The sequence below is a fragment of the Mesoplodon mirus genome (genome assembly GCF_964341445.2).
Source record: "Mesoplodon mirus genome assembly, contig: HAP1_SCAFFOLD_247, whole genome shotgun sequence".
Classification (NCBI taxonomy): Eukaryota; Metazoa; Chordata; class Mammalia; order Artiodactyla; family Ziphiidae; genus Mesoplodon; species Mesoplodon mirus.
The window spans coordinates 827,779-847,047 of record NW_028295663.1 but is presented as its reverse complement, the minus strand read 5'-3'; the positions used below and the strand labels follow the sequence as shown (position 1 = coordinate 847,047).

The following is a 19,269-nucleotide window of genomic DNA, read 5'->3' as shown; positions in this document are numbered from 1 at the left end:
CCACTACTGGGCATATTCCCTGAGAAAACCATAATTCAAAAAGAGTCATGTACCAAAATATTCATTGCAGCTCTATTTACAATAGCCAGGAGATGGAAACAACCTAAGTGTCCATCATCGGATGAATGGATAAAGAAGATGTGGCACATATATACAATGGAATATTACTCAGCCATAAAAAGAAACGAAATTGAGTTATTTGTAGTGAGGTGGATGGACCTAGAGTCTGTCATACAGAGTGAAGTAAGTCAGAAAGAGAAAGAGAAATACCATATGCTAACACATATATATGGAATCTAAGAAAAAAAAAATTCATGAAGAACCTAGGGGTAAGACAGGAATAAAGACACAGACCTACTAGAGAATGGACTTGAGGATATGGGGAGGGGGAAGGGTAAGCTGTGACAAAGTGAGAGAGTGGCATGGACATATATACACTACCACATGTAAAATAGATAGCTAGTGGGAAGCAGCCGCATAGCACAGGGAGATCAGCTCGGTGCTTTGTGACCACCTAGAGGGGTGGGATAGGGAGGGTGGGATGGAGGGAGATGCAAGAGGGAAGAGATATGGGAACATATGTATATGTATAACTGATTCACTTTGTTATAAAGCAGAAATTAACACCCCATTGTAAAGCAATTATACTCCAATAAAGCTGTAAAAAAAAAGTGTAGGCTGTTTTTATTAGTGGATGCAAGCTAGTGATGCTGTAAAAGCTTTCAGCAAGTATGTATTTCTTTCTTATATAAAGAACTGCCATTAAGGCTGCCCGAATTTTTTTTTAGATTACATTTACCTATAGATAACTTACAGGTTCAAATCTACAGTGGAAATAACTTTTTTTTTTTTTTACTAGTTTTGGAAAGATGTTTTTAAACCAGTTCCTTAGAAAACTCCTATGTGACCCACACTAGTAAAATATACCTTCAGGTGCCTCCTCTGTCTCTAGGCAACAGCAGTGTAAAATATGTAAACAAATGAGTGTCCTTGTTTGCTAAAATTTAATCTGTTAAGCATGTTGTATTATTGCTCTTCCCCAAATTCTCTCTCCCCGTCAGGTAACATTCCTTATTATTAGGAAGAGGAAGTTCCTTAACATATTATTTCGACAGCATAATTTACCCAGATAATGGTCATTATGATGATGCTTTATTTTTTTTTGATTTATTTTATTTTATTTTGATAATGCTTTAGATTCATTTAGAGTCCACCATTCGGAGAGGAAGAAGCGCTGGCCTACATTATTTCTCATACTTATTAAAAATTGCTGCATTCCCATTTGTGAGTTTGTTGAACGACTGGGTAGCATACCTCTTTATAAAGATAAAATGGAGAGTAATAAATGAAAACACTCCCTAGCTATACTATTGATTTAATTGTTTATTAAAATAACCTCATATTGGACTTGTATTTTACTCTTAGAAAATTGGCAAAGTGCTAATATATTTAGTTTAACTGGACCTAGTACATGTCTTATTTAACTTTGATTCCCCAGCACAAACTCATTTATTAAGAATAAATGCTTGGGACTTCCCTGGTGGTGCTGTGGTTAAGAATCCACCTGCCAATGCAGGGACACGGGTTCGAACCCTGGTTTGGGAAGATCCCACATGCCGCGGAGCAGCTAAGCCTGGGTGCCACACTACTGAGCCTGCGCTCTAGAGCCCATGAGTCACAATTACTGAAGCTCATACACCTTAGAGCCCGTGCACCGCAGCTACTGAGCCCACATGCCGCAACTACTGAAGCCCATGCTCTCTAGGGCCCACGTGCTGCAACTACTGGAGCCCACATGCATAGAGCCCCTGCTCTGCAACGAGAAGCCACCGCAGGGAGAAGCCTGCACACCGCAATGAAGAGTAGCCCCCACTCACCGCCACTAGAGAAAGCCCATGCACAGCAATGAAGACCCAACGCAGCCAATAAATAAAATAAAATAAAATAAAATAGAATAAACAGTCGAGAATATTGGACTTTATTTTTTTAAAAAAAGAGTAAATGCTTGTTGAATCGAATTAATCAGCCAAACAGTAGACAAATGAAAGTTGTGGTTAATAAGATGAGCCAGACAAATACTATTCTTGTTGAGAAGCTTACTTTAATCACCTTCTTATTTTCCAGCCTTATATAATCATGTATTAAAATGATAGAATATTTCTCATATTGAGAAAATAATAGTTGTGTATAATGCTGAATCTGCCTGGGAATAAAATAGACACCTTATCAAATTCAGTGGAGGTGTCATGAGAATTGATACCTAAGAGTTGTTGTGGGAGCACATTTAAATTTTAAAAATATGCAAGATTTTTGATATTGTCTCATGCCCACTATTGTTTGGGAATAATGCAGTTTCAATTTATAGAATTGCATCATGTATTTTAGGGCTGGAGAGAAACTTGGTAAGTCCTGCATTGAACCTAAAGAGGAATGCATTGCGATAAGGTGCTCATTCAAAAATCAAATAATGATGTGAATAATGTTGATCATCTCTACTGGAGGAAAAACATGCTACACATGAAACACATTACTTATTATATATTTATTTAACAATCTTGGACTTTATTAATACAATGTTTTGTAGTATGTATGCCTTATTTTTTTCTTATAGTTAAATATCTGAATTCTGAGAAATTTCAGCATGCTTTGGTGAGAGGAACAGTCATCTTATTTTCAAAAAGATGCAGGCACAGACTGTTTTTGATCCAAAGGTGTATTACTGACCAAAATTCAGCAATCTAGTCTGGAAAATAAATGAAGAATTCTGCTGCTGGTGAGATGAATACATAGGTAGAGGGAGGTGAAGAATATACACTACTTAGCAGCCTTAAACTTTCTCTTGACTTTGATGTAAGTGCTGGAGAAACATCAGTGTCATCATTCCCAGAAGCCATTCATTTAGAAATGGAAATGAGAATAGATGGAAAAATACAGTGTTGGGAGTTACCTATCAGGAAACAAAATGGATGTGTGTGATATCTCCCCACTGTCATGGTGAGGGCCCTGCATTACACTTACTGTCTAAAGCTTACTGTGCTGAAACTTTCACAGCAAAGGTTCCAGTTTCTCATAATGACCTCTAAGTGAAAGTGAATGAGGTTTAGCTACCAGGTATGTGCTTCTGGAACAACACACGATGGGATCTTTTTTTTTTTTTTTTACTTTATTTTTATTTTATTTTATTTTTTGGCTGTGTTGGGTCTTTGTTGCTGCATGCAGGCTTTCTCTAGTCGCAGCAAGTGGGGGCTATTCTTCATTGTGGTGCATGGACTTTTCATTTCAGTGGCTTCTCTTGTTGCGGAGCATGGGCTCTAGGTGCACAGGCTTCAGTAGTTGTGGCTTGCGGGCTCTAGAGCACAGGCTCAGTAGTGTGGCACATGGGCTTAGTTGCTCCACGGCATGTGGGATCTTCCCAGACCAAGGATCGAACCCGTGTCCCCTGCATTGGCAGACGGATTCTTAACCACTGCGCCACCAGAGAAGGCCACAGTGGGACCTTTTAACGTTGTTTCCAAAGCTATTTTCTTTGGAATACTGTTCTGTGAGATTTGGTAGAAAAAGAATCCCATGATCAGAATGTTAGGGAAACACTGAATATTTTATCCACACGTTATACATTCAAAATGTATATTTTTTACATCAGACATAAAATTCCTAGAGCAAACAAAAACTGAAAAAACAAAACAAAAAATCCTGCTAATTCGATTAATACAAGTTTTCCACTGAACACTTGTGAATGTTTTTGAGGGACTGGCTGATACTGAACACAGTCTTCGGAAGGCTGATCTAAGGAATTAAAATTCTGTAAATTATGAGGAAAACACGTTTAGGTGAGAAGAGATGCATATGGTAGCAGTCTTCAGTATTCTGTATTTCCATTCGGGAACTTGTTCTTATTTGATCCCTTCCACCCTTGATCCTTTTTCCTTTCAGTGGACTCTGTAGTAGGGATAAAGGGAAAAATGTCATTTAGTACCCTAGAAGAGCCAATTACTCTACTGTAAATACAGTGGAGGCTGGTAAAAGTGTGTTGATAATAAGACATATTAGCTTAGGTTCTCTTGGTAGCAAATAACAAAAACTAAATCAAAGTTGGATATATGAAACCCAAGGGCAGAAATACAGCCAGGCTCAGGAAAGGTCTAGGAAGCAGCTATATCATTTCCAGTAATCTGATCGCCGAACTGCTTTTCAACAAAGGGCGTCTTCCTAATGAACTTCAAAATGAACTCTGCTGCTGGTTGGAATTAAATATATATATATATATATATATATATATATATATATATATATACATATATATATATACACACACACAAGCATGCATATATACATATGATACAAAGAAAGAAAACATAAAAGTGGATGTTTTGTTATTACAACATGCATGCCAGGCATTGGTGACCATGGGAAGTCACCCCCGTGTTTCTGAGCGAGACAGCCTAACACTCATTTTTCCATTATCACTATTGCCCAGAGTGAACTTGTCAAAGAGATACTCCACCATTCAGACTTCCAAACCCCTCCACCCCCATCTTGCTACTCATACTTAACCATTAGTATTTGCATAATTAATGCACATAAACATTTCAGGTGAAACTGAAGACACCCTTTATTTTAATCCCTGCCCAATCCCATTCCCTTCACTTGTTCCCCAGAGGCAACTGCAATCATGATTTTCAGTCTATGGTTCTATACTTTTACTATGCACATGCACCCACATTCACCAGGGATCCCTACCTCACCCCACCCCACCCCAGTCTGCCCCCATATACCTACATTATTTATAAGGGGAAGACTGATTTTGTGTTTTCCAGGGCCCCATGGAACACCTTCTCCCTCCCACTGTGGAGATCCTGAGCTGCATATGGTTGGGGTATGGCTGTGTTCAGAAACTCCTGGATACCTGTTTTAAAACTTAAAAAATGAGAGATTTGCCCACATGAATCAACCAGAGACCTTTATTTATTTTTGAACCAATAACTTTATTGGAAGAAACGGAAAAACTGGAAGAAAAAAACTTAAGTGATAAAGTCCAGGAAAAGAGAATCCTGCACTTGTTGCAAAAAAAAAAAAAACAAACCCAAAACTTAAGTGAACTTCTTCAAGGGCACTATTGCCATCTGCATGGCAGGCACGGTGACCAGGGCTCTGGTCACCCCGTGGCTCTGGGGAAGTCCAGTCCAGGCTCAGTTCTTCTTGTCGCTGTCGCTCAGGGTGAGCTTGTCAAAGAGGCACCCTGCCAGGTCGACGTCCGGGGCCCCCATCATGCTCAGGGTGGTGACATGACCCTCCAGCTCGCTGATGAACGCCACCTACTGGCCGAGGTAGTGAGTTGCCAGGAAGTGGCGCAGGTGGGGGTCGCACTTGTCGGTGGCCACCTGGTGCAGAGGAGCAGGCTCCGGGTCACTTGCTTCTCCAGGAACAAGGCGCACTTCCTGGCCTTGAGGCCGCTCTTCCACTCGTCACTGACTGGCTTCCTGATGTCTTGGAAGTTGAGGCGGCCCCCGCGCTGGTTCTGCAGGCGCTTCAGGCCCTGGGCCCGCCGGCTGTGCTCGTGGAAGCGGCGCAGGAAGAACCGGCCGAAGTGCTTCAAGGCCACGTCGTCGCGGTCGAGGTAAAAGGCCGTAGCCAGGCACACGAAAGAAGCGTGGAGCTCCAGGGTGAAATGGCTGTTGACGGCGGCGTCGCAGTCGGCGTGGTAGTTCTGGCGCACCTGCGAGGGCGGCGCGGGCAGCGTGGCGGGCGTGAAGGCCAAGGGGAAAGCGAAGCTGCGGGGCCTGCAGTAGCTGCCTCGGAGCCCCTTTCCCGTGATTTACCAATTTCCTTCCTCTTGGGTAAGTGCAGACTTCTCTTTTCTTTGTCAGAAAACAAAAGGCTTAGATGCATTCTTAGAGAAAGAACTTAACTGTGTGGATGTATTTATCCCCTCCAACCTCATTTGTCCTTTCACTGCCACTCAGCAAGCATTTTTTTTAACCCCTCAGTTATGTTGTATGGAATGAGCCACAGTGGTAGGAAATACCATTGATCTCAAATTATCTTTCATTCATTCATTCAATAAATATTTATTGATTACTTAATATGGCCCAGGCACTGGTATGGGATTTGGGCATATATTAGTAACAAAGAGAGACAAAGTCTGTTCCCATGAGGTTTGTATTCTAGTGGAGAAGCAGACCAAAACAAAACAAAACAAAAAACTGCTGTTTTTCTCCCTTTATTGTCTCAAGTAAATACGTATAAGATATTACACATGTATATGATATTAAAATGTCAATAGTTTCTTAGAAGTTAAGGATATTATAGTGGAAGACATAAGACCAATCTAGGTATTTATAATTAATTAATTCAACAGCCATTTACATACAGTACTCCAAATATGTGTCACTGTTTGACTCTGGAGATACACAGAAGAATCAAACATGTCTCTGTTCTCAAGGTACAAGAAAGTGATGGACTGTGTTAAGTGCTCTCAATGGTTTTAAAGTTTTTGGATAAAATAGCTGTTTTCACTTAAAGTTTTATTACCATGGCTTTGACTAATGTACTTTTTTGGGGGGTCTCTTTATTTCTCTTTGAAAGCTCATGCTGTGCTATAATCATTGTTTATGAAGGAAGCAAAGGATCAAATATCAACTGTCACATTGTAAACTTATCTAAGCAATTTTAGAGGCATTTAATTGTTGAGTCTGTAAAGAAATAGAATAATAACAATGTCTATTTGATAAGTTGATTTTAATGATAGGATCATACATTAGAGATGGAAAAGAACTACATGATCAGTTTCTCAGTGAGATAAAATTGTATTCTATGTTTGCTTAACACCAGTGTTTAGTCCTAATATAATTGCAGTCTTTCAAAAATTTCCTTGGAAGAGTCCATTGTAGACTTCACTGGAAGAATCTATTTAAATAGAAGAAATCTTGATTTTGTAGAACATTTTCTCATTATGTCCCAAGATTATTTAATAATTAATTTATCTGGACAACTTTACTCTTCAAATATTAAAATAATACTATTGAATGGTTATATGTGTACTAAGGGGTGATAATGGTGTTTCTCAGATGTTTTATCCCTCATCATTACTTCCTAGGTTAGAAGATAATGTTAAAATACATGTTATAACTAAGAGAAACCTAAGGTTTAAAATCTAACTTTTCTAAGGAAAATCAATAAACTAGCATGAACTGTAACCTCAAATTTCCATGAAGGAAATATACATATATATAAACAAAAACATTGCATCCAGTTTTTCTTTAATTAGGAAAGTAAAGCTAAATACAAGCACAGAATGAAAAAACTTCAGAGCAGATCATGTTTTTAGAAAAATTTTAAATTTTATTTTTTAAATTTATTTATTTTATTTTTTTAATTTTTGGCTGCATTGGGTCTTTGTTGGATGCGGGCTTTCTCTAGTTGCAGCGAGTGGGGGCTACTCTTTGTTGCAGCGTGCGGGCATCTCATTGCGGTGGCCTCTCTTGTTACGGAGCACGGGCTCTAGGTGCTCGGGCTTCAGTAGTTGTGGCATGCAGGCTCAGTAGTTGTGGCACGTGGGCTTAGTTGCTCCGCAGCATGTGGGATCTTCCTGGACCAGGGCTCGAACTCATGTTACTTGCATTGGCAGGCGGTTTCTTAACCACTGTGCCACCAGGGAAGCCCCCAAATTTAAAAAAATTTGATAATCAAATTTTATAGTTTATAACTTGGTCTGTGCTAAGATAATGTCTTTTAAAATATCAATATAGGACTATAAGATGAAGCTTTCTTTGAAATGTTTGTGGTCAGTGCTGGTATTATGTTAGGATTCTCCAGAAAAACAGAACCAATAGAAGATATATTTGAATATTATATAAAATAAGGAATTAGCTCACGTGATTATGGAGGCTGACAAGTCTCAAAATCTGCAGTTGCCATACTTGAGATCCAGGAGAGTCCATGGTGTAGGTCCAGTCCAAAGGCCAGGAGGCTCAAGACCCAGGAAGTTCAAGTTGAAGGCAGGAAAAAGCAATGTCCCTGCTCCAAGGCAGTCAGGCAAGAGAAGTTCCGTCTTACTCAGAGGAAGGTCAGAATTTTTATTTTATTCAGGCCTTCAAATGATTGTATGAGGCTCATCAACTTTAAGGAAAGCAATCTGCTTTACTGAGTGTACTACTTCAAATGTTAGTCTCATGGAAAAACACCCTTTCAGGCACAAACAATAATATTTGACTAAATATCTGGGTACCCCCTGGCCCTTTCAAGTTGACATATAAAAATTAGCTATCACAGTATTATTCATGATAAATGCAGAGTCAACAAATACAAATTCTCATGCTATAATCTGCAGAAACTGTTTTGACTTTCAGTTCCCTTCATTAATTTAAAAATGTTACAGAACTAATAGTTACACAACTGATATTAGACAATAAGTTCCGACTCCATGTCAATGATTAGCTCTCATTCATTCATTCAGCATATTTCTATTGAGCACCTATTATATGACAGGTATTTTATAGGTACAAACATAAAAACTTGTTCTATAAGCTCTTCATATTTGTATTTCTTTTGTAGCTAAGTGCTAGTAAGTGTTACATATAACTCCTTCTTTGAAAATTAATACATGAAGTAGGATCAATGGTATAATCTTAAGGAAGTAGACCATAAGTAGCAGCAGTTGGTGGCTTATCTCACTCTCTGTGTTGTGTGTGTGTGTGTGTGTGTGTGTGTATACATATGTATAAATAAATCATTTAATGAGAGGTAGTGAAAAGTGATACATCAATATTCTATATCTCTGGGCTGTTCACTCTGCATTACCTCATTATTACAGATACTGGATTAAATTTGATTATTATTACTCATATTTTACAGATAAAGAAATTGTGAATTAAAGTATGTAACATGATCAAACACAGAGCTTGTAAATAGCAGAGAGTGACACTCTGAATTGGATTCCTCTCTAGGTAGTTTGGGAAGTTTGGCTGGACCATGAGCTCCTTTAGAACAAAGACTGTTCAACTTGTGATGCTAAATTTCACATAGTAGGGGCTCAAAAATATAAATTAAAATGTTGAGTGGCCTATTAAAAGCTTTAGTCTCATTATTTCTCCAAATTAAAAAAATGAGTGGGAGTAGATGTTGAATATATATTTAAACTCTGTTTCCTTTAGAAGGAAAAAAAATCAAAGACACCCAATGGTGATAAATTACTATTATAATTTTACTTTACTATGCATAAACATAAAACCAGGCATAGAAATTGGTATGCTTTTATAACTGTAAACCAAACAATTTGTAAATATATGCAAATACAACTATAAAACTATTAATATTAAAATTCAGAAATTCTAATTATGCATCAGATTATGCTTTTTGTCTTAAACACAGTCCCTTCTCACTGAGAACATACTAGTTGACGAGATGCAAGTTTCCTTTTGAGTGTGCCATGCCTGTGCCCCGATATCCATGAAACATCTCAGTTCTCTACCACCCTTCTTTACTGAAGACATGATATACTTTAGCTCATATGATGATTCATAATGTACTTTTGCTTTCAGGTAGTGGAAGTCATCATTCAACTATTGTCTGTCCATGTTCTTTTTTATTAGTTTGTGAAAAGTAATTCTGATGCAGTTTGTTGATTTCATGAAATACCATTAAAAGTCTCAGTAACTTCAATAACTGAAGAGGCTGTTCAAACTGGGAATTGAGGGGGAAGAGAACTACTGACAGAATTTTAAGGGATAACACTCTTCCCTTTGAGTTTCATTCTATTAAACTATTTTTCACTTCCCAGTCATCACTTTAAAAGGAAATTTTAGTGTTTGCAGCTGGTAAAATGTGACTATAAGGGTGGACATGCAACAGTTGTCCTTTTTACACTAGAACATGCCAGCCTAGCAGCAGTCACACTCAGTGTGATTCAAAACACACACGCAGGCATGGACAGTGAGTTTGTGCTGCTGCGTTGAGCTATAGACAGATCAAGATAATTCTGAAAATGCTTCCAGTAATTTTTCATTTGGATGTAAACACAAGAACAGATCCATGGAATTCACAAATACAGGTAGAGAACACTGAGTTAGAATGGCATGGACACACCATATATCTAGTCAATAACTATTTAGGACCTAATATATTCCAGCTTTGTGCTAAATGCTGAATGATTGCAACAGGCGTTGACTTTAATCTCATGGGCCCTAGAGTCAGTTTCAGTTCACTATGTTCACTGACAGAATGTATATGTGATGAACGTAAAATTAGATGCTAATGAGTTGATAATAGAATATGTATATATATATTAAAATATTCATATATATTCAATAATATTTTGTTTGAAATCTTTACTACTATTGTCACAGATACAGAAATTGCTACAGACGTTCTCATACCTTTTCCTACATAGCAGTTAGGTTTAGGGAAAATAATTTTGGTGGAATAGTGTTAGTCAACCTACAAATCCAGAATGTCTTGGTTGAAGGTGTAGATACTTTGTTTCACTAAAATCAAGTGTAAGTTTTTCCAAACAAGTTAGGAAAAAAACGCAAAATCCTTATAAAATGTTCCTTATGATTCCATACCTTACTATACTATTAACCCAATGTGTTAATAAGCTTATATTTAATGTAATCATTATTCTTCATAATTTGACATGAGTAATGTGCTCACATTTTAATTTTCTAAACTTTTTTTTTTTTGCGCTATGCAGGCCTCTCACTGTTGTGGCCTCTCCCGCTGCAGAGCACAGGCTCTGGATGCACAGGCCCAGCAGCCATGGCTCACGGGCCCAGCCGCTGCGCAGCATGCGGGATCTTCCTGGACCGGGGCATGAACCCGTGTCCCCTGCAATGGCAGGTGGACTCTCAACCACTGCGCCACCAGGGAAGCCCTAATTTTCTAAACTTTTATACCATATTCTCAATGACTTATTTGCTGATTTCCTTTCTTATAAAAATATGATACCTCAACCAACCACTGTTAAACTCAGCAAAAAATACAGTTTCCAAAGTAAATGTTTTATAGTGTTTCCTGTGTATTATTCAAACTTATTACTTTTCCTCTGACCTTTTTATATTTCAGTTCATACATGAAAAATAAGCAATGTCCTTTTGACTTATTTTCTTGAAGTCTTTTGCCATTTTCCAAATATATCTGAATAGTTAAGGTCAGTTAAACCTATTTAAAGTTTCAAATTTCTAGGAAATATCTGATATTTAGTAACTTTCTGCCCAAATGATTTTAAATCTCATTTATTATAAAGTGAATTAAAAGATTGGCATATATTCTTTAAATAGAAAGATTATCAACCTGCTTTTGCTAATGTAGATGGGGCTCTTAAGTTCTGATTTCATACATGACAAACAACCCATGATTAAAGGCTCATTAATAATCTGCCAAATACTGTCAGCTGTATGACTCAATTCTCCTATTAGTAATGTAATCCCTTGATTTTCTTCTGCCAGAAAAGTGATTCTTTGAAACCATTGGCAGTAATATCAATTTATACATTATATATATATGTGTGTGTGTGTGAGTATGTATATGTCTCTTGGAATAGAGACTGAATGCCAAGACAAAACCTTGCATTCCTTTACAGGACGTGCAATGCAGATCTGTTGTGGAGTAACTGCTGGATCTGGGAAGGAAGGTGAGGCTAAAGGCAGCCCATTAGAAAGGGAAGAGGCTGTTGGAACTGGGAATTGAAGGGAAGAGAACTACTGACAATTTTAAGGGATAACACTCTTGCCTTTGAGTGTCTGTCCGTGGCCTGGAGTAGAAGGGGGAAGCTGTACTAGAGCAGCTTCTGGTGGCAGGAATATTATTTTCTTATACATGCAGCTATTGAAACATTGCTTAACGTTCCTCAGATCTTAACTGTCAAGGACAAAAAACAGTAATGATAACTGGAAATGTCAGTTCCACATCCACAATAATCTATTTACAATTGCTTCCCTCTTTCACGAGTTCTCTATCAATTATCCATGCTTTTATCTCCCCCTAAATCATCACTTTTTCCTTAATCACATGTATTCCTCAATTATGCTGTAGAGAACTGCAATTTTCCCTACGTGGCCCTTCCCCCTTAATCCTTTTTTTTTTTTTTATTTTCCACATTAACAATCCCTAATTTTTAGAAAAAAGACAATAGCATATAAATGAATCAAGGTGCAGAATTCCTCAAATTATAAAAATCAATTCCTGGAGCGTTATTGATTGGTAACTATATTGATCACATCAATGTAAGTATTTTAATCAGTCTGTCTACAGAGATTGCAGCTACAAGATAAAAAAACATAATCAGTTTATTCAGTTGTTACAAATGTAGGAGGGAGAAATGGAAATAGGATTAACAAGATTTTATGCAGAACCAAGAGTCCACTTCCTTTTCTTTCCAGAGACACTATTCTATAAACCGTGGTATTGCTTCTCCTAGCCAGACTATTAAGCATGTTTGGTTAGATTACATTTTGAATTATACCAGTTCATTGGAGTAAATGTCTCTATGGGACACTTGGGTTTATAAAACTCTGTTTCATAGCTGGATGATGTAGAGCATCCCTCAGACTATCTTCTTGCAAAAGATGCTGTTGGGTCAAATGAACAAGAGAAAACAGATAATAATATAATATTAGAACTGTCTACAAAATAACATCTCAATTCACACTTTGTGCTACGTTCAGTGACATGTTGTGTGTATGTATGTATGGAGCGCACACATTTGTACATACATATTGGGCTTTGATCGCTAATGTTAATGTTCGCTAAAATTTGTACCTTAATGTGGATTGTAGTATGAATATATACGTAGTAAATTATTATAAAGAGATATGATTATTAATATAGAATAGTATTCTATATTTTATAATTAGGGTTAGAGTGGTATAATTTAAAAATAATATTGAATATTTTTGCCTACCCTTCCAATATTGGACGTTAGTTAGGTAAAGTAGACATTAGTGGAAACATGCATCTTAGCTGATTGTGTATGTATATACTCTGTCAATTTTTAATTCTTTAAAAAATACAAATATTGTATTAGAAACCATGGAGTGTTAGAAGTCAGCGGTAGTGGAAAACTGAGGTTATTGATTATTTTGTGTTTTCATATCCACAATATGAAGTGACTTTGGAAGTTTTTTGCTAGCTACTAGAAAATAAGCTAAGATTTATTTTAGCTCTTTGAATGCATCTACTGAAGTTCCATCACTAGGAAAGTGAGGTCACCCTTCTTTGATTAAATCATCAAACATAACATAGTACCATTTACATGTCCTCAAAGTTTTATTACAACACAATTAATTAGCCAAGATTTTAGCTATTTACGAGGTCTTCTAACTATATACCAGATAGTTTCTGTGTACATGGCATGAACTACCTTATAAAATAGAGCTGCCTCTTTTTATTTCCTAAATATTATAATCTATCTATATTAGTGAACTGGAGCTGTGGATCAGATGATAAGATATGCATAACTGTGTGCACTGAGTGATTGGAATGCCACTTGTTATCTTTTTTCTGGAAATGTCTATATAAGAAAATAAAAGGTACTTTATAGAAATATGAAAAAAAATAGCAGCCTGATGCTGTTCATTCTTACCCTTTTTGGGAATTTGAATAAGTAATTTATTCTCCCTTAACCTCAAGTTCTCTATTTAAAAAAGTGACCTTGGACTAGATCCTGTTGTAGATACTGTGGTCAAATGACTTTATGCCCAGGGATTTCAGCCGTTGGCTGTGAATCAAAATCAGTTGAGGAAATTCTGATTCAGCAAGTTCGGGGTTGAACTCTGGCATATGTACAGTTGACCCTTGAACAACTTTGGGGTTAGGGGTGTGGACCCTCACACAGTCGAAAATTCAGGTATGACTTTACAATCGGCCTTCCGTATCTATGGTTGAACATCTTCATATTCAGTCAAGCCCAGATTGAGTAGTACTGTAGATTAAGTGAACCCACCCAGTTCAAGTCCGTGTGGTTCAAGGATCAACTGTACTTTTAAGAAGTGCCACAAGTGATTCTAATACTCAGCCAGGATATGGAATATTGATTCTATGCTATTTGGCAAAGAACAAAATGGGAATCTCTAAGTCTATATATTGATTATAACTTATCTAAATATCATACCTTAGTAAGAAAAAATATCATTGGGTGTAGCAATGGTAAAATAGCTGCAGTGTATTTCATTATAAGAGAAGATGGTTACAGTGTTACTGGTAGAAAAATGATCAGAATAGTGTATTGGTTAGGGTTCTCCAGAGAAAAAGACCTAATAGGATATTTATATTATATTGGATTGGATTGGATATATAATAGGTCATTGTATTTTACATAATAGGGTAAAATATCCTATTGCGGTTGACCCTTGGACAATATGGGTTTGAACTGTGTGGGTCCACTTATACACGGATATTTTTCAGTAAATACTGCAGTGCTACATGATTCATGGTTGGTTGAATCTGCGGACGCAGAACCGGATTATGCAGTTTTTAATTGCACCCTAACCCCCATGTTGTGCAAGGATCAAATGTATATATGTGGGGAGGGGTGATTTCTTTTAAGGAATTGGCTATTGGCTTTGGTTTATGTGATTGTGGGGTTTGGCAAGTCAGAAATCTTCAGGGTAGGTCAGCAGGTTGGAAATTAAGGTAAACGTTCATGTTGCAGTCTTGAGTCCAAAAGCTAGAAACTCAGACAGAATTTCTATATTGCAGTCTGGAGGCATAGTTCTTTATTCATGGGAGAACTTTAGTCTTCATTCTTAAGGGCTTCAACTGATTGGATGATGTCCAGCACACTATGGAGGGATCATCTGCTTTTCTCAAAGTCTACTGATTTACAAGTTAATCACATCTAAAATATACCTTCACAGCAGCTTCTAGACCAAACAACCAGGCACCATAGCCTAAGTTTACATGTAAAATTAACCATCATAAATGGTAAACATGAGTGAGGGCTGGCTGATGCAGGCAGAAGAATGCCGAAGTGGGTTCATTCAGAGGGAATGTGATTGGGTATCAGAGGAGGGCTGGTCTATGCTGTGTGGGTGGAGGACGCAGCAAGGTTGTGGACTACTTGAATCTGTTGGGGCTCAAAAATGGTGCCCTGAGCCAGCATGAAGTCTAAATGTGGTAGGCAAATGAGGGTAGGCAGAGGCACATAGGATGTCATACTTGAGACCAATTAGGCTTCATTTAACCAGTGAGTTTCATCACATTGATTTTCATAGTTTATTCTCATTCCCTTGTTCATCTGTTCATTATATAATACTCCAGTCAGAGCCTTTCAACTTGCTTGAGCATTTGTTTATTAGCTTGGTGGTGTTGGTTTTGGTTGTCAGTACTGCACTATTCATTTTTGGAGTAGTATCACTTCATACTAAGGCAGTGGTTGCCTGTTGATTTAACAGGCCCATTGTAATTTCTCTGCACTCCATAGCAATATCACTTTTCTTCAACCCAGGAAGGGTTGTTTGAATAAGCAAGTTGCTTCCACTTTTAGTCTTTCAGCTGCCACTTGGATACTTACCATACTTTGAATCCACTTGCCAAACTATCATGACCCTGTTATCCTGTGTGCCCACCAGTTATACACATATTTTCTTTCCTTACCTATCTTGCATATGCTGAATTTTGACTTTCTTCAAATTTGGTTACCTTGGATAATACCATTACTACTTTGGTTTTTAAAGCCTTTAAAAGTCTTTTGGGACTGTAAAAGGTGCAGGGCTCTAGAAATGGAATCCTCAGATTTTGGTGTGCATAAGATTCACCTATAGCTATATGAAATGCAGATTCTTGGCTCCATTTCTAGAAAATTCTGATACAATTTATATGGAGAGAGGGGGGTCTGCAAATGTGCATTTTACAGGAGCTACAGTTTCTACTATGCTTAATAGCTATTCTATGTTGATTCATCATAATGCAATGCAACTATGCACTTAAAATAAAACTAAACCTTTTTTTGAGAATAGTAGATTTATCAAACAGTTGCAGAAATAGTACAGAGAGTTCTCATGTACTCTTCACCCATCTTACTCTAATATTACTATTTTACATAGTACATATGTTAAAACTAAAAAGACAGCAGTGCATTACTTTTAGCTAAACTCCAGACTTTATTCACATTTATCGATTTTTTTTACAATTACGTCTTTTTTCTGTTCTAGGATCTAATCAAGTATATCACATTGAATTTAGTTATAATCTCTCTTCTATGCTCTCTGACAGGTTCCCAGCCTTTCCTTGTTTCCCATGACCTTTATAGTTTTGAGAAGTACTGGCCAGGCTGTTGTAGAATGGCCCTGAATTTGGGTTTGTTTGGTGTTTTTCTCATGATTAGACAGACCAGGGTTTTTTGGGTTTTGGGGAAGATTACCATAGAGATGAAATGTCTTTCTCATCACCTTGTGTCAGTAATGACTTATTACTGGTGATGTTAACCTTGATCACTTGGTTAAGGTGAGGTCTGCCAGATTTCTTCACTGTGAAGTTACTACTGTTCTCTTTCCAAAATCTGCCTTTTGGAATCCAGCCAATACTCCTAAGAGGGAGTTTAAGCCCCATCTCCTGGAGGGCAGAGTATTTACATATGTTATTTGAAATTCTTTGTAAGAAAGATTTGTACCTTCTTCCCCGTTTATCTATGTATTCAGTTATTTATATCAGTATGGACTCATGAATATTTATTTTATATTTCTCTATAACTCTAAAGTTTAATTAATTTTATTACTCAAATTGTTCCAGCTTAGGCCATCAGGTGCTCCTTCAGTTGGGTTCTTGTGTCCCTTTGATCTGCCTCTATCCTTTTGATTTTTGAGTGCTGCCTTATTTCCTGCCACTACATAATGCTCCAGGCTCATCGTGTGTTTTCATTGCCCCAGGCCTAGAATTAGTCATTTCTCCAAGGATGTCTGGTTTTTGTTGTTTTGGAGAACCATGTTTAGAAACTAAGGCCTGGATGCTAGATGTGTTTGTTGCTACTTGGTGTCATTGTTTCTAGTCTCTCTGCAGAGTTATGAAATATATGCATGTATATTAACCAATATATACACACATATCTATAATCATTTCTATAGGTGTCTATCTCTATACCTATTAAACTAAACGTGAGTTCATACTAATGTCTAAGACTCTAATCCAGTATCACATGGTTCATTCTAGCTTTTGCCCCTTGCTTATTTGTAACTTCTTTTACTGACAGCGAGAAACCTGACTCAAATTATTTACCATTTATTTACTTATTTGTTCTACACTAGTGTAAATGTGTTTTCAGATTTCTTAACTGTATTCCTGTGAGAAACAAACTTACCAACTAAAATTGTGTTTATGTACAGTTATTTTTGCGCCGTCTTATATTTACCAATCAAAACATCATTTTCCAAAGTCACTTATGTCAATTCCTTTTTCTCCACCCCCTTCAGTGCCGTTTTATCATATATTGGGAATACAGTTAAATTTATTTGTCACAGTATGCATTACATCCAGGATACTCTGATTAAATTTGCATACATTAAAGTTCACCCTGTGATGTACTATTCTATGTGTTTTGACAAATGCGTAGTCATGTATCTTATGCCTAGTACCATACAGTACAGTTTCATCAACCTAAAATATTCTCTGTGAGTGGCCTTTGTAGTCATTCACTCCCAACCTCTGACAAATGCTGATTTGTCTTCCATCCCTATAATTTGTCTTTTCCAGAATGTTGAATAAATGGCATCATACAATATGTAGACTTTTGAATTTGGCATCTTTGACTTGGCAACATGCATTTAGGATTCATCCATGTTGTTGTGTGAATCTATAGTTTCTTCCCTTTTATCACCTGAAGTAACCATTATCTCGAATACCAAGTTTGTTTATCCATTCACCTGTTGAAGGATAATATGATATGATTATTTCCAGTTTGGGACAGTTATAAAAAAAGCTGCTATAAACATTTGGGTATAGGCCTTTGTGCGAACATAGGTTTTCAATTAACTGGGGAGTATGATTGCTGGATCCTATTGTAAAACTATGCTTAGCTCTGTAGGAAACTGTCAAACTGTTTTCCCAAATAACTGTATCATTTTATATTCTCACTAGCAATGGATGTATGTTCCTGTTGCACTTCGTCGGCATTTGGTATTGTCAGTTATCTGATTTTAGCTATTCTAATAGATGTGTAGTGATATCTCATTGTGGTTTTATTTGTATGTCCCTAATGTCATATGATGTTGAGCATCTTTTCATATGCTTATTTGCCATCTGTATATCTTCTTTGGTAAAAATATGTATATATGTATTTTTCTTTCTTTTGTTCTTATAGATTGTGTGTGTGTATATATACACACATATATAAAGTTAGGTTGCTTGTTTTCTCATTGTTGAGTTTTAAGAGTTCTTTATATATCCTAGATATGAGTCCTTTATACAATATATTCTTTTGGAAAGTAAAACAAATGAAATGGATACAAGGTACAAATAAAAGTTTTAATCAACAGTCATATGAAAAATTTTGAAGCTTCCCAGTTGAACTATAGGATATTTTAGATAAGTAAATACTCATTAGCTTGCTAGTTACAGTATTATTAAAGGGAATGGTTGAAACATTGGCTCTTATACAAGTTCCTCAGAATTTTTCTAAGTAAGGAAGCTAAAATTATACCCTTATGAAAATTCTCTTACTATAAATAAACATCATGAAATCTAAATATCTTGAGACTTTAAAGCATATTCCTTTAAATAAAAGAAAATATTTGTGAGATATAAGAAGATCTCTATGACTTTTGCTTCCCCTTTATGCTTTGAATATAGTTTACTTCTGTTTTCTGATTATAATTATACTGTATGAAATAGCAATATTATAGTGGATGCTTATTCTGAGACAGATAACATGCAAAACCATGTTACATAAATTATATTGATTTACAAATAACCCATTTGTTTGATTTCATACGAAATTTAGAAAGAATATATATTGTGTCCAGTTTACAGAGGAAGAGCCAGAGGCAAAAGAGGCATTTATCATTCCTCATTCACAAGGAGAAACTAAGGCATACTTGTTAGTAAGGGTAGAAAGCATCATTCAGCTACATGTAACAAAGGAAATGATAAATATTCCCTTGACAAGTTAATAAACATGTTTAGAACAATTAATTCTGTCATGAAAAATACTGTGATAAAAGAATAATCCAAGATGAATTTGTCTGTATTTCAAATCTTTAGAAAACAACTTTTTCACGGGCATTGTTGTAGCATCATAAAAGAGGTAAAAATCTAACTGTTATTATTCATGGAAAAATCAAG

General features: G+C 36.6%; 1 pseudogene across 1 annotated transcript in view; it reads right to left on the bottom strand.

Moving 5' to 3' along the window:
- Window positions 1–5,189: 5,189 nt before the first annotated feature.
- The window catches only part of LOC309797328 (ferritin heavy chain-like), a 48,650-nt pseudogene continuing 34,570 nt past the window's right edge, over window positions 5,190–19,269 (bottom strand). Inside the window, exon 2 of the transcript in view lies at window positions 5,190–5,789. The product of the transcript in view is annotated as a ferritin heavy chain-like (transcript). The remainder of the gene's footprint in view (window positions 5,790–19,269) is intronic.